Source organism: Chlorocebus sabaeus, chromosome 2 (assembly GCF_047675955.1).
Source record: "Chlorocebus sabaeus isolate Y175 chromosome 2, mChlSab1.0.hap1, whole genome shotgun sequence".
NCBI classification, from domain to species: Eukaryota; Metazoa; Chordata; class Mammalia; order Primates; family Cercopithecidae; genus Chlorocebus; species Chlorocebus sabaeus.
Window position 1 is genome coordinate 42,390,448 of NC_132905.1, and position 13,846 is coordinate 42,404,293.

Below are 13,846 nucleotides of genomic sequence, written 5' to 3' on the forward strand. Positions count from 1 at the left end.
CTCCAGCCTGGGCGACAGAGCGAGACTCCGTTTTTTTTTTTTTTTTTTTTTTTTTTGAGACGGAGTCTCGCTCTGTCGCCCAGGCTGGAGTGCAGTGACGTGATCTCGGCTCACTGCAACTTCTGCCTGCCGGGTTCAAGCGATTCTCATGTCTCACCCTCCCAAGTAACTGGGACTACAGGCATGTGCCACCATGCCTGGCTAATTTTTGTATTTTTGGGAGAGACGGGGTTTCGCCGTATTGGCCAGGCTGGACTCAAATTCCTGACCTCAAGTGATCCACCCACCTCAGCCTCCCAAAGTGCTGGAATTATAGGCGTGAGCCACCATGCCCAGCCGGGAAATTTATTTTTTAATTATTATTATTATTTTGAGATGGAGTTTCACTCTTGTCGCCCCGGCTGGAGTGCAGAGGCATGATCTCGGTGCACTGCAACTTCTGCCTCCCGGGTTTAAGTGATTCTCTTGCCTCGGCTTCCCAAGTAGCTGGGATTACAGGCACCCACCACCATGCGTGGCTAATTTTTTTTGTATTTTAGTAGAGATGGGGTTTCACCATGTTGGTCAGTCTGGTCTCGAACTCCTGACCTCAGGTGATCTACCCACCTTGGCCTCCCAAAGCACTGGGATTACAGGAGTGAGCCACTGCGCCCTGCCCCAGCTGGGAACGTTAAATACACTTACGTGTGATGCCCTCTCTAGAGTTGTGTGACATCAACTCAATCCTCTCTTGTAGTCTCTAGACCCCATATCCAACAGCCTACTGGATTGCCACTTAGATGGCTCAGCAACATCTCACCTGAATAAGCCTGACTGAACCCAGCATTTTCCCTGTAAACCAACCCTTCCCAAAACTTCTCTGTCTCTTGTTTTGAGACGGAGTCTTGCTCTGTCACCCAGGCTGGAGTACAGTGGCGCAATCTCAGCTCACTGCAACTTCTGCCTCCAGGGTTCAAGCAATTCTCCTGCCTTTGCCTCCCAAGTAGCTGGGATTACAGAAGCGTGCCACCACGCCCGGCTAATTTTTTGTATTTTTAGTAAAGACAGGATTTCACCATGTTGGCCAGGCTGATCTCGAACTCCTGACCTCAGGTGATCTGCTCACCTCGGCCTCCCAAAGTACTGGGATTACAGGCGTGAGCCACTGCACTCAGCCTCAAAACTTCTCTATCTCAAATGATTCCACCATGTACCCAGTTATTGAAACCAGAACTCATGTATTCTTGATTCCTCCTACTCCTATGATACCCAAATTCTTTCCTTTTTTTTTTTTTTTTTTTTTTTTTTTTTTTTTAAGGACAAAGTCTCTATCACCCAGGCAGGAGTGCAGTGGCACAATCTTAGCTCACTGTAGCCTGTGCCTCCAAGGTTCAAGCAATCCTTTTGTGTCTGGAATTGGTGGGTTCTTAGTTTCACTGACTTCAAGAATGAAGCTGCAGATGCTCGCGGTGTTACAGTTCTTAAAGATGGTGCGTCCAGAGTTTGTTCCCTCTGATGTTCGGACTTGTTCGGAGTTTCTTCCGTCTGGTGGGTTCGTGCGTGGTCTGGTTGGTCTCAGGAGTGAAGCTGCACGCCTTTGGGGTGAGTGTTTTAGCTCATAAACGCAGTGCGGACCCAAAGAGTGAGCAGCAGCAAGATTTATTGCAAAGCACGAAAGAACAAATCTTCCACATTGTGTAAAGATTCCAGGTTGCAGCTGCTAGCTGGGGCAGTATGCTTTTTTCCCCTTATCTGACCCCACCCACATCCTGCTGATTGGTCCATTTTACAGAGAGCTGATAGGTCCGTTTTGACAGGGTGCTGATTGGCACGTTTACAAACCTTTAGCTAGACACAGAGTGCTGATTGGTGCATTTATAAACCTTGAGCTAGACACAAAGTGCTGATTGGTGCATTTACAATCCTTTAGCTAGACACAGAGAGCTAGAGGAAAAGTTCTCCAAGTCCCCACTAGATTAGCTGGACACAGAGCACTGATTGGTGCATATACAAATCTTGAGCTAGACCCAGAGTGCTGATTGGTGCATTTACAATCCTCTAGCTAGACATAAAAGTTCTCCAAGTCCCCACCAGACTCAGTAGCCTAGCTGACTTCACCTGGTGGATCTCACGCCAGGGCCAGGGGCAGAGCTGCCCGCCAGTTCTGCCCCGCGAGCCTGCACTCCTCAGACCTTGGGTGGTGGATGAGACCCTGTGCTGAGGAGCAGCGGGCAGCGCCCGTCAGGGAGCCTCAGGCCACGTGGGAGCCCACTGGTGCCGGGGTGTGGCGCTTGGGCATGGTAGGCTGCAGGTCCCCAGCCCTGCCCTGTGGGGAGGCGGCTGAGGCCCGGCAAGAACCAAGGTTGGCGTGGGCCTCTGGCAGTGCTGGGGGACCCAGTGCACCCTCAGCAGCTGCTGGCCCGGGTGCTAAGCCCCTCACTGCCCGGGCCCATGGTGCTGGCCGGCGGCTCCAAGTCGGGGGCCACTGAGCCCACGCCCACCCAGAACTCGCGCTGGCCGGCATCCCGGGTTCCCGCCAACGCCTCTCCCTCCGCACCTCCTGGAAAGCAGAAGGAGCCGGCTCCAGCCTGGCTAGCCCAGAGAGGGGATCCCACAGTGCAGTGGCGGGCTGAAAGGCTCATCAAGCGCGGCCAGAATGGACGCAGAGGCCGAGTAGGCACCGAGAGGAAGCGAGGGCTGCTAGCATGTTGTCTCCTCTCACTCTCACCTCAGCCTGCCAAGATGCTGGGACTACAGAAGTGTGCCACCACACTAGGCTTATTTATTTATTTAATTTATTTCTGAGACAGAGTCTGACTCTGTCGCCCAGGCTGGAGTGCAGTGGCACAATCTTGACTCACTGCAACCTCTGCCTCCCAGGTTCAAGTGATTCTCATGCCTCAGCCTCCCAGGTAGCTGGGACTACAGGCGTACACCACCACACCTGGCTCATTTTTGTATTTTTTAGTAAAGACGGGGTTTCACTGTATTGGCTAGGCTAGTCTCCATCTGGCCTCAAGCAATCCGCCTACCTCGGTCTCCCAAAGTGCTGGAATTACAGGCATGAGCCCCTGAGCCTTTCTGATTTTTTTTTTTTTTTTTTAGGTAGAGATGGAGTTTACCGTGCCAGCCCTGTCTGGAACTCCTGAGCTCAAGTGATCCACCCTCCTTGACCTGTCAAAATGCTGGAATTACAGGCATGAACCACTGTGCCCGGCCTCAAATCCATTTTTTAATTCATTTGTTTCTGTTTCTAAGTCATCTTCTTCATCTCCACTGCCATCCCCTTAATTCAATTGTAGTTTTGTAAAGGTAGTAAAATAATGAAAAATTTTAAGTTGTTTTTAAGGTTCAAGAAAAAAACCAGAACATTTTGGTTTTTTAAAAATCAAAACATTTTATTCAATGGGATAAGAACAAGTAAAATTGTTCATCTTAGCTAGAGGAAAGCTGCGCTGGATATTGCATAGCTTTTAAATCAATTCACCCAAAAATCTGAGTAAGGTCTGTAGGCTAGTTAATTATATCATACCAATGTCAAGTTCCAGGTTTTGAAAAAGTACCATATGGGCCGGGCACGGTAGCCCACACCTGTAATCCCAGCATTTTGGGGGGCAAGGTGGGCGGATCACCTGAGGTCAGGAGTTCAAGACTAGCCTGACCAACATGGAGAAGCCATGTCTCTATTAAAAATACAAAATTAGCCGGGCGTGGCGGCGCATGCCTGTAATTCCAGCTACTCGGGAGGCTTAGGCAGGAAAATCACTTGAACCTGGGAGGTGAGCCGAGATTGGGCCACTGAACATGATTTTACCTGGGCAAAAAGAGTGAAACTCTGTCTCAGAAAAAGAAAAAGTACTATATGTACTATATGGTAAGACACTACCATTAAGAGAAAATGAAGGCCAGGCACAGTGGCTCATGCCTGTAATCCCAGCACTTTGGGAGGCCAAGGTGGGGTTTGAAGCTTGAAGCTAGGAGTTTGAGACCCGCCTGGGCAACACAGCAAGACCCCTTCTCTACACACACACACACACACACACATACACAATTAGCCAGGCATGGTGGTGTGCGTCTTTATTCCTAGCTACTTGGGAGGTTCAGGTGGGAGGATCACTTGAGTCCAGAAGTTAAAGGCTGCAGTGAGTTGTGATAGCAGCACTGCACTCCAGCCTGGGTGACAGAGCAAGACTCTGTCTCTGAAAAAATAAAGCAAAAATAAAGAATAAAATGGGAAAATGGATGATGGGTACATGGGACTTTTCCGTACTATTTTTTACGATTTCTTGTGTGCCTATGGTTATTTCAAATTTAAAAAGTTTAAAAAATTATCTACCAGCCTGGGCAATGTGGGGAGACCCTATCTCTACAAAAATTCAAAACTTGGCCATTGTGGTTCCAGTTACTTAGGAGGAGGCTGAGGTAGGGATCGCTTGAGCCCAGGAGGTCGAGGCTTTGGTGATCTGTGATCGTGCCACTGCACTCCAGCCTGAGTGACAGAGTGAGACCTTGTCTCAAAGAAAAAACAAATCATCTAGGAAAAGATGCATAGCAAGTTTTATTGCTATTTCATTTACATCAACTGCTATAATTTTTTTTTTCTTCTTTGAAATGGAGCCTTGCTCTGTTGCCATGCTAGAGTGCAGTGGCCTGATCTCAGCTCACTGCAACCTCTGCCTCCTCGGTTCAAGAGATGCTCAGCCTCCGGAGCAGCTGGGAGTACAGGTTTAGACTCCAGCTAATTTTTGTATTTTTAGTAGAGATGGGGTTTCACCGTGTTGACCAAGATGATCTCGATCTCTTGATCTTGTGATCTGCCTGCCTCTGCCTCCCAAAGTGCTGGGATTACAGGCATGAGCCACTGTGCCTGGCCAGCTGGTATAATTTTTTTAATTTTTGTAAACTCATAAAATTTCCCATTTAACCATTAAAAAAAATATTTTGGCCTGGTGCGGTGGCTCATACCTGTAATCCTAGCACTTTGGGAGGCTGAGGCAGGCGGATTGCCTGAGCTCAGGAGTTCAAGACCAGCCTGGGCAACATGGTGAAACCCCGTCTCTACTAAAATACAAAAATTAGCCAGGCATGGTGGCGTGCACCTGTAATCCCAGCTACTTGGGAGGCTGAGGCAGGAGAATTGCTTGAACCTGGGAGGCAGAGGTTGCAGTGAGCCAAGATCATGCCACTGTACTCCAGCCTAGGAGACAGAATGAGACTGTCTAAAAAAAAAAAATATATATATATATATATATATATGTATATGTATATATAAGTTCCGAGATACAGGCCAGGAGCGGTGGTGAAAGAAAACAGGCACATTCCTCAGCCCCAGACTCAACACAAACAGGCCCAGTACAAACACATCCCACCAGATATCTCTCAACTTCCTGAGCCCAGTACAAACACATTTCTCAACTCAGAGACTACCACATGTCTCAACTTTAGAAAAACACCACCTGGAAAGTCTCCGATAAGGACACAGCTGTTCGTGGGTTTACTGAAAGCACGGGAACCAATAGAAAACTGCTAAATGTATAACTTAAAATGTTAACCAATTGTAGTGCTGTAACCAAAAGAATTCCCTTGTTCCTCTGTAACTTTACGTATCCTATTTACATCGGGCTATAAAAGGCAAGCATTTGCATTGTTCGGGGCTCTCTTGTATGCTGTGGAATGGAGGGACCAAGTTCGAACTTGCAGTAAAAGATCCTTGCCGCTTGGCTTTGACTCTGGACTCTGGTGGTCTTCTTTGGGGAACAAACGGTCTGGGCATTACAGTGGCTCACGCCTATACGCCTATAATCCCAATACTTTGGGAGGCCAGGGCAGGAGGATTACAAGGTCAAGGGATTGAAACCATCCTGGTCAACATGGTGAAACCCCAACTCCACTAAAAATACAAAAATGAGTTGGGTATAGTGGCGCGTGCCTGTAATCCCAACTACTCAGGAGGCTGAGGCAGGCGAATCATTTAAACCTGGGAGGCGAAGTTGCAGTGAGCTGAGATCGAGCCACTGCACTCCAGCCTGGCAACAGACTCCGTCTCAAGAAAAAAAAAAAAAAAAAAAGAAGAAGAAAGTTCCGGGATACGTGTGCAGGTTTGTTACATAGGTAAACGTGTGCCATGGTGGTTTGCTGCACCTATCAACCCATCACGTAGGCATTAAGCCCCGCCTGTATTAGCTGTTCTGATGCACTCCCCCTCACTGGGCTGCCCACCAGGCAGGCCCCAGTGTGTATTCCCCTCCGTGTGTCCACGTGCTCTCATTGCATTTTATCCATTTTTTTAATGTGCAACCATCATCACTACCTAGTCTCAGAACACATTCATCACTCCAAGCATATTCTAGTGAATAATACATTGAATAAGACTAGAGTCAATAATATGACATTCATATCCCCACTACCCATTTTTTCCAGATCTTAACATTTCTTTGCTTTTGCTGTTCTGGTGTTTAGGTATGAATATATGTTCATTTATCCTGTTAGAGTACATTCAGGCTTCCTAAATATGAGAACTCTTTTTTTTTTTTTTTCTTGAGACAGAGTTTCACTCTTGTTGCCCAGGCTGGAGTGCAATGGCACGATCTCGGCTCACCGCAACCTCCACCTCCCAGGTTCAAGCAATTCTCCTGCCTTAGCCTCCAGAGTAGCTGGGATTACAGGCATGCACCACCACGCCCAGCTAATTTTGTATGAGAACTCTTGCCTTTCATCAATTCTGGATAATTCTCAGTCATTTCTTTCAAATACTGCCTCTCCCTTATTCTCAGTATTTCCTCCTATTAGGAAATTCCTGTTAGGCAAATGTTGGATTTTTTTTCTTTCTGTCCTTCAAGTATCTGAATCTTTCTTTTACATCTATGATTTTTTTTCTCTATATTACATTATGGGTAATCTTTTTCAGCTCCATCTTTCTGTTCAATATTTCTCTCTCTCTCTCTCTCTCTCTTTTTTTTTTTTTTTTTTTTTTTGAGACAGAGGTTTCTCTCTGATCTTGTTCATGTCCTGGAGAGCTTTACTTGTGACCAAGTAAAAACACTCTTGGACTCACTATCTGGGGGATATAATTTTTGGTCACTTCTGGTGACTAGTCTGAAAAGATTGGAGACTCTGAAACACATAAGATCTTAAGCCTCCCACTCTGTTTTAAATGTGCAAAGCCCTTAGGGGTATTTGTCTTAGTAATTTCTCTCCATAAAGGGCTTTTGTAGTCTTAAGTCTTGTTGCCTGGTTAATCTTAGGAAAACTAAATCCTGGGAGAACCTATTCAGTGTCCTAGATTCTATGACTGGGAGCCAGCATTCCTTTGTGGAATGCAAAACTCATTCTATGTGTAAACACGACTCTTAACTATCTGTGGCTACAAGAGTATTTTGCTTTCTTAATCTACTTGTGGAAGTGAATTGTTTTGGGGGATGAGAGGCTGCATCTTTTGTTCCCAACAAAAAAAATGCTCCTTTTGTCCATTATATTCTGAATCTGGAAAGTTACCTTTAGGACTTCCTATGAAAAAGTCTTATTGGCTCAGGTCACTTACATAAGGAATGAATTGTGTTTTAATAACGAAAAATTTTTAAAGAGCTCTTGTTCTAAACAGCCATCTTATTGGTACCTACGAATACATACAAAAGGGAAATAGACTTAGAAATTCACTTGGCAAGACTTTTGAAAGAGAAAAAAGAAATCAGATTTAAACCAAAATCTCGAACTTCCTGTGCTTTGTAACCTCTGAATGATTTACAAAGAAGATACTCCAGCATGTAGTCTGGTGGTTAGGATTCCTCAGTTTTACTACTGAAGCCTATGTTTGATTTTTGGTCAAGAAACCAGTTCTTTAGAGATATAAATCCTTTAACTCTGGAAGGAGTGAGGGAAGTGTATAAAACTTAGTTTGATATTTGTGTGACTTGAGTATTTTACGAATCTATTTGTTATTGATCCTTTTCCCTTTCATGAACAGCTATTTTTTTTTTGTTTTTTGTTTTTTGTTTTTTTGTTTTTTTGTTTTTTGTCATACTGTTTTGTGAACTGAGAACTTGGTTTGGCTTACTTCCTGTTAGGGTAATGCAAGTCATCGTGTCTGCTTGTGTAGAGAGACAACCAAAAGCTTGAGGACTCCATTAAAAAAAAAAAAAAAAACCAAAAAAAACAAACAAAAAAAACAAGATGGCTTGACAAAACATTAGTTGGACCTCATTTGCAGCTAGCCTACTGACTATTGCCAGTCTTAAGAAGTTAATCTAAGTCTCCTTTTTCTCTTAGTTGTCTTTGGGGAGTGGGCCTAGATTTTGTGAGGACAGCTTTGCTATACCTCTTTAAAGACAACTTATGAATTTTTGGTTAAGTCAAAAAGAGGCTTATTGGTTTCTGTTTTCATTTGAGAAGATTTTTTTTGTTATTTGTTGGTTATTTTAATGAGCTTTAGGTTCAAAATTTGGCTTAATTAAAAGCTGATATTTAAGTTAAATATATTTTTAAAGACCTATTTGTTTTTTCTCTTTTGGATTTTATTGATTCCCTGAGTAATTTTTTTCCGTCAAATGAACCCCTTTTTTAAACATCGATGTTTCATTTCTTTGTTGTTTCCTCCTTGTTGGCATAACTTTTGTTGAGAAAAATGTAAAACCTCATTGACCTTACTGGGCAGTTTAAAATCTCCTCAAATTGGCTTCTCTAATACTTATCCTACAATTTTTCTACTACACTTTCTTTTTTTGCTACCTTTGATACCTCATAAAGAAATCTAAAAGGGACTTCTAGAAGCACTGAAATCCCTTGAGGAACACAAAACAAAGGTGTCACACACCCTTTTTTGGGGGATACTTCTGTCCTTCTCGTGAAGCCCCGAGATTCAGTGGCAGGTTCTCCTAAGGCCTAAAGGTCTGCTTTGTTTTGCACTGAGTTCCCTGATTTCTTGGACTTTGGGGGGTTACCAGGGATTACTTCATACTGTGAGAAAGAATTTGACCTGTTGGTTTGTAATGGTTGGTGAGTCACTGGAGAGGGGACTGCAGTTTTGGAGGTGACTGACAGTAGTTGTAGTGAATGATTATTACCACAAGATGGTGTTCATTTTTGTTCATTTCTCTTTGTTGCCCAGGCTGGAGTAAAGTGGCCTGATCTCAGCTCACTGCAACCTCCACCTTCCAGGTTCAAGCAATTCTCCTGCCTCAGCCTCCCAAGTAGCTGGTATTACAGACGTTCATCACCACACCTGGCTAATTTTTGTATTTTTAGTAGAGATGGGGTTTCACCATGTTGGCCAGGCTGGTCTCAAACTCTTAACTTCAGGTGATCCACCCGCCTTGGACTCCCAAAGTGCTGGGATTACAGGTGTGAGCCGCTGCACCTGTTCCTAATTGGTTGTTTAGCCCTTCTACTGGTTTTAAAACTTAAATGACTATTTTTCATTTCTAGAAATTCTTTGCAATGTACTTTCAGTCTTTCTTTTTCCCCCCTATGGGGTCTCGCTCTGTCACCAAGGCGGGTGTGCAGTGGTGCAATCTCGGCTCACTACAACCTCCACTTCCCAGGTTCAAGTGATTCTCCTGCCTCAGCCTCCTGAGTAGCTGGGATTACAGGCGTGCGCCTGCCATCTTGGGAAAGTCAATTCACCTCTTGGCTTCCTCATCTATAAAATGAGACTTGAAGTAGCACCTAGGCTGCATGTCCAGTGGCTCACATCTGTAATCCCAGCACTTTGGGAGGCTGAGACAGGTGGATTGCCTGAGGCCAGGAGTTAGAAACCAGCCTGGACAACATGGCAAAACCCCATCTCTACTACAAATATAAAAATTAGCTGGGCATGGTGGTGTGCACCTGTAATCCCAGCTACGCAGGAGGCTGAGGCACAAGAATTGCTTGAACCTGGGAGGTGGAGGTTACAGTGAGTTGAGATCACGCCACTGCACTCTAGCCTGGGTGACAGAGCAAAACTCTGTCTCAAAAAAAAAAAAAAAAAAAAAAAAAAAAAATAGCACCTAACTCCCACGTTGTTTTGAGGGTGAAATGGATTACAGCAATGGGCATATTGTCCATGTTCAGTTAGTATTAGTTTCTCCTTGCCTTTGCTCCTTCCTTGGTGAGCTAAAGCCTGAGGGCTGAGTCAGGCTGCCACAAGTCACCCAACTCCAGTGTCCCTCCTCTTCCTTTCTGTGGAAGCATTCCCTAACCCAGCATGTTGGTCACTTTCTCTTACAGACTCCCATGGTCCCCTGAGCCACCTCTTATCAAAGTTTTGATCTTAAGTCATTGAATGATTTGAGCTATGAACTTTGAAATAAAACAGATTGGAGTTTAGATATTATCTTATTAGTCACTCAAAGCTTTTAATCAGGGATGATAATAGCAGTTAGTGTCTAAGGTTGTTTTTGTTGTTGTTTTGTTTTTAGAGACAGGGTCTTGCTATACTGCCCAGGCTGGTCTCAAACTCCTGGGCTCAAGTGATCCTCCCTCTCCTGCCTCAGTCTCCCAAGTAGGTGGAACTACAGGTGTGTACCACTGTGCTTGGCCTAAGGTTGTTGTGAAGATGAACTGACATGATATAGGCGAAGATAAAAGAGTTTACAACAGGGCAGGTGTGGTGGCTCATGCCTGTAATCCCAGCATTTTGGAAGGCCAAGGCAGGCAGATCACTTGAGGTCAGAGTTCGAGACCAACCTGGCCAACATGGTGAAACCCCATTTCTACCAAAAATATAAAAAATTAGCCAGGTGTGGTGGCAGACCCCTGTAATCCCACTACTCGGGAGGCTGAGGCATGAGAATTGCTTGAACTGGGGAGGCGGAGGTTGCAGTGAGCTGAGATTCCACCACTGCACTCCAGCCTGGGTGACAGAATGAGATTCCATCTCAAAAAAAAAAAAAGTTTACCACCATATCTGCCACATAGTAGGGGCTTGAAAATGCTAGCTTTTTTTTTTTTTTTTTTTTTTTGAGATGGAGTCTCACTCTGTCACCCAGGCTGGAGTGCAGTGACGTGATCTTGGCTAACTGCAACCTCTGCCCACTGGGTTCAAGCCATTCTCCTGCCTCAGCCTCCCAAGTAGCTGGGACTACAAGCACGCACCACCATGCCTGGCTAATTTTTTGTATTTTAGTATAGACAAGGTTTCATCATGCTGGCCGGGCTGGTCTCAAACTCCTGACCTTGTGATCCTCCCACCTCTGACACCCAAAGTGCTAGAATACAGGTGTGAGCCACTGCGCCCAGCCAATGCTAGCTATTTTTAAAAATTAGTATTATTAGCCATTATTTTTATTTTGATTATTTTATTAAGGGATATGTTAATATCCATTATTAGGACTGTAACTTTCTTTTTTTTTTTTTTTGAATCAGAGTCTCGCTCTGTTACCCAGGCTGGAGTGTAATGGCGCGATCTTCGGCTCACTGCAACCTCTGCCTCCCAGGTTCAAGCAATTCTCCTGCCTCAGCCTTCTGAGAAGCCGGGATTACAGGTACCCGCCACCATGCCCAGCTAATTTTTGTATTTTTAGTAGAGATGGGGTTTCACCATATTGGCCAGGCTGGTCTTCTGGCCTGGCTGGTCTTGAACTCCTGACCTCAGGTAATCTGGCCTCCTTGGCCTCCCCTAGTGCTGGGATTACAGGCGTGAGCCACCACCCCTGGCCTTTTTTACAAATTATTTTTGAGACAGGGTCTCACTCTGTCACCCAGGCTGGAATGCAGTGGCATGATCTCGGGTCACTGCAACCTCTGCCTCCCACCTCAGCCTCCCGAATAGCTGGGATTAAAGGCATCAGCCACCACACCCAGCTAAATTTTTGTATTTTTTGGTAGAGATAGGGTTTTACTATGTTGGCCAGGCTGGTCTGAAACTCCTGACCTCAAGTGATCCACCTGCCTTGGCCTCCCAAAGTGCTGGGATTTCAGGCATGGGCCACCGTGCCTGGCCTTACTGCAACATTTGAGGCACTCATTTTTTTTTCCTGTGCTCCTGGTTTTGGTCCCATGTGGGCAATAAAACAAGGAACCTTTCAGGAAAGTACTTCTCACACTTTAATGTACATGCTAATTATCTGGAGAGTCTTGTTAGAATGCAGATTCTGATTCTGCAGGTTTGGGGGGAGGCCTGGGATTCTGCATTTCTGACAGATTCTCAGATAAGGCCAATGTTTGTGGTCCAGGGATCACGCTTAGGGTAGCAGAGCTTTAGACTTAATTCCATCAGCAGATTCCTTATTACCTATTTCTGATAGAATTCTTGGTCTTCTCAGGAATCTGAAACCCAGATAATAGAGGGGGATCCCAGGTGTCCTCTGCCACCCTGTTAGCTTAGGGAGACCCAAAAACTTTGGCTTCCGTGTAAAGTCCTTCTCCAGTTGTCCCAAAAGGTGTAGCATGAGTCCTTACAAATCTTTTTTCATGATTATATAAATACATATTTCCCCATACAAGATTAAGATTGTTATATATGTATGTTTTTATATATAATAATTTACATATAACTATATATAATATATATAACAGTTTATATACACACAGAGAGAGAAGGTCTCGCTCTGTAGCCCAGGCTGGAGTGCAGTGGTGTGATCATAGCTCACTATGAGGCAGGAGAATAGGGAATCAGGGTAACCGGGGGTTAAGAGATAAGCAAATGAATGGGTGCAGCCAGTCCTAGGCAGCATACAGGCCACATCTTCACGCCTATGATAACAAGACAGAAGTTTCCACTTCAGCCTCTGATTGACCGTGGGGCCAAATCTCCACTTCAGCCTCTGATTGGCTGTGGGTCAAGTCTCCTTTTCAGCCTCTGATTTGGTCGCAGGCCAATCCTGCATAGAGTGTAGCCAATTGGAGGCCTCTAAAGGGCACCTGGGGTGTTGCCGGGTCCCTTTAGCTTAATGCAAACCCTGATTGAGGAGGCTCTTGAGCCGCTTGCTCTAACCAGCTGCGGTTCTAAGTTGTCTTCAATATATCTATGCTTTTGTTATTCCGTTCTTCTGTTGCTGTTTGTCTTTCGTTGCCCTTCTGTTACTTTATGCGTTTTGTTCAACACGCCAAGAACCTGGACAACTCTATCCTGGTAACAACTGCAGGTAACCTGGTAACAACGGCAGTTTCAAACTCTTTGGGTTCAAGCCATCCTTCTGCCTCAGCCTCCCAGGTAACTGAGACTATAGACGCATGCCACCACACCTGGCTAATTTTTTTATTTTTATTTTTGGAGACAGATCTCACTCTGTTGCCCAGGCTGGAATGCAGTGGCACGATCTCGGCTCACTGCAACCTCTGCCTCCCAGGTTCAAGCGATTCTTCTGCCTCAGACTCTCGAGTAGCTGAGTTTACAGGAGCACACCACCACGCCCGACTAATTTTTGTATTTTTAGTAGAGAGGGGGGGTTTCACCATGTTGGCCAGGCTGGTCTCGAACTCCTGACCTCATGTGATCCTCCTCGGCCTCCCAAAGTGCTGTGATTACAGTTGTGAGCCATTGTGCCCAGCTTAATTTTTAAATTAAAAAATGGAATGATAGAATGCACATTACTTTGCATCTTTTCCTCCTTAAAAATATTCTTAGTATACCTAAAGAAGTAAATTTACCTCATTATTTTGAAAAGTGGCCTAATAGTCCACAGAATGGGTGTACCATGATTTATTCAATTTATTTAATGTATCAGTGGGCATTCTGGCTGGTTCCAGATTTTTGCTATTGAACAATCTTATGCATACATCTTCATGACGTGGTGCACTTAAAATCGTTAAGAGACAGATTCAGTATCCTAAGGTGTAACAACCACCCAGATCATGGTACTTTTATCCTTATTTTTATTAAAAATTTTTTTTCTATTAACCTTGGATAGCTGCTTATGTTTTCTCTTTTAAATTTTTTCTATTAACCTTG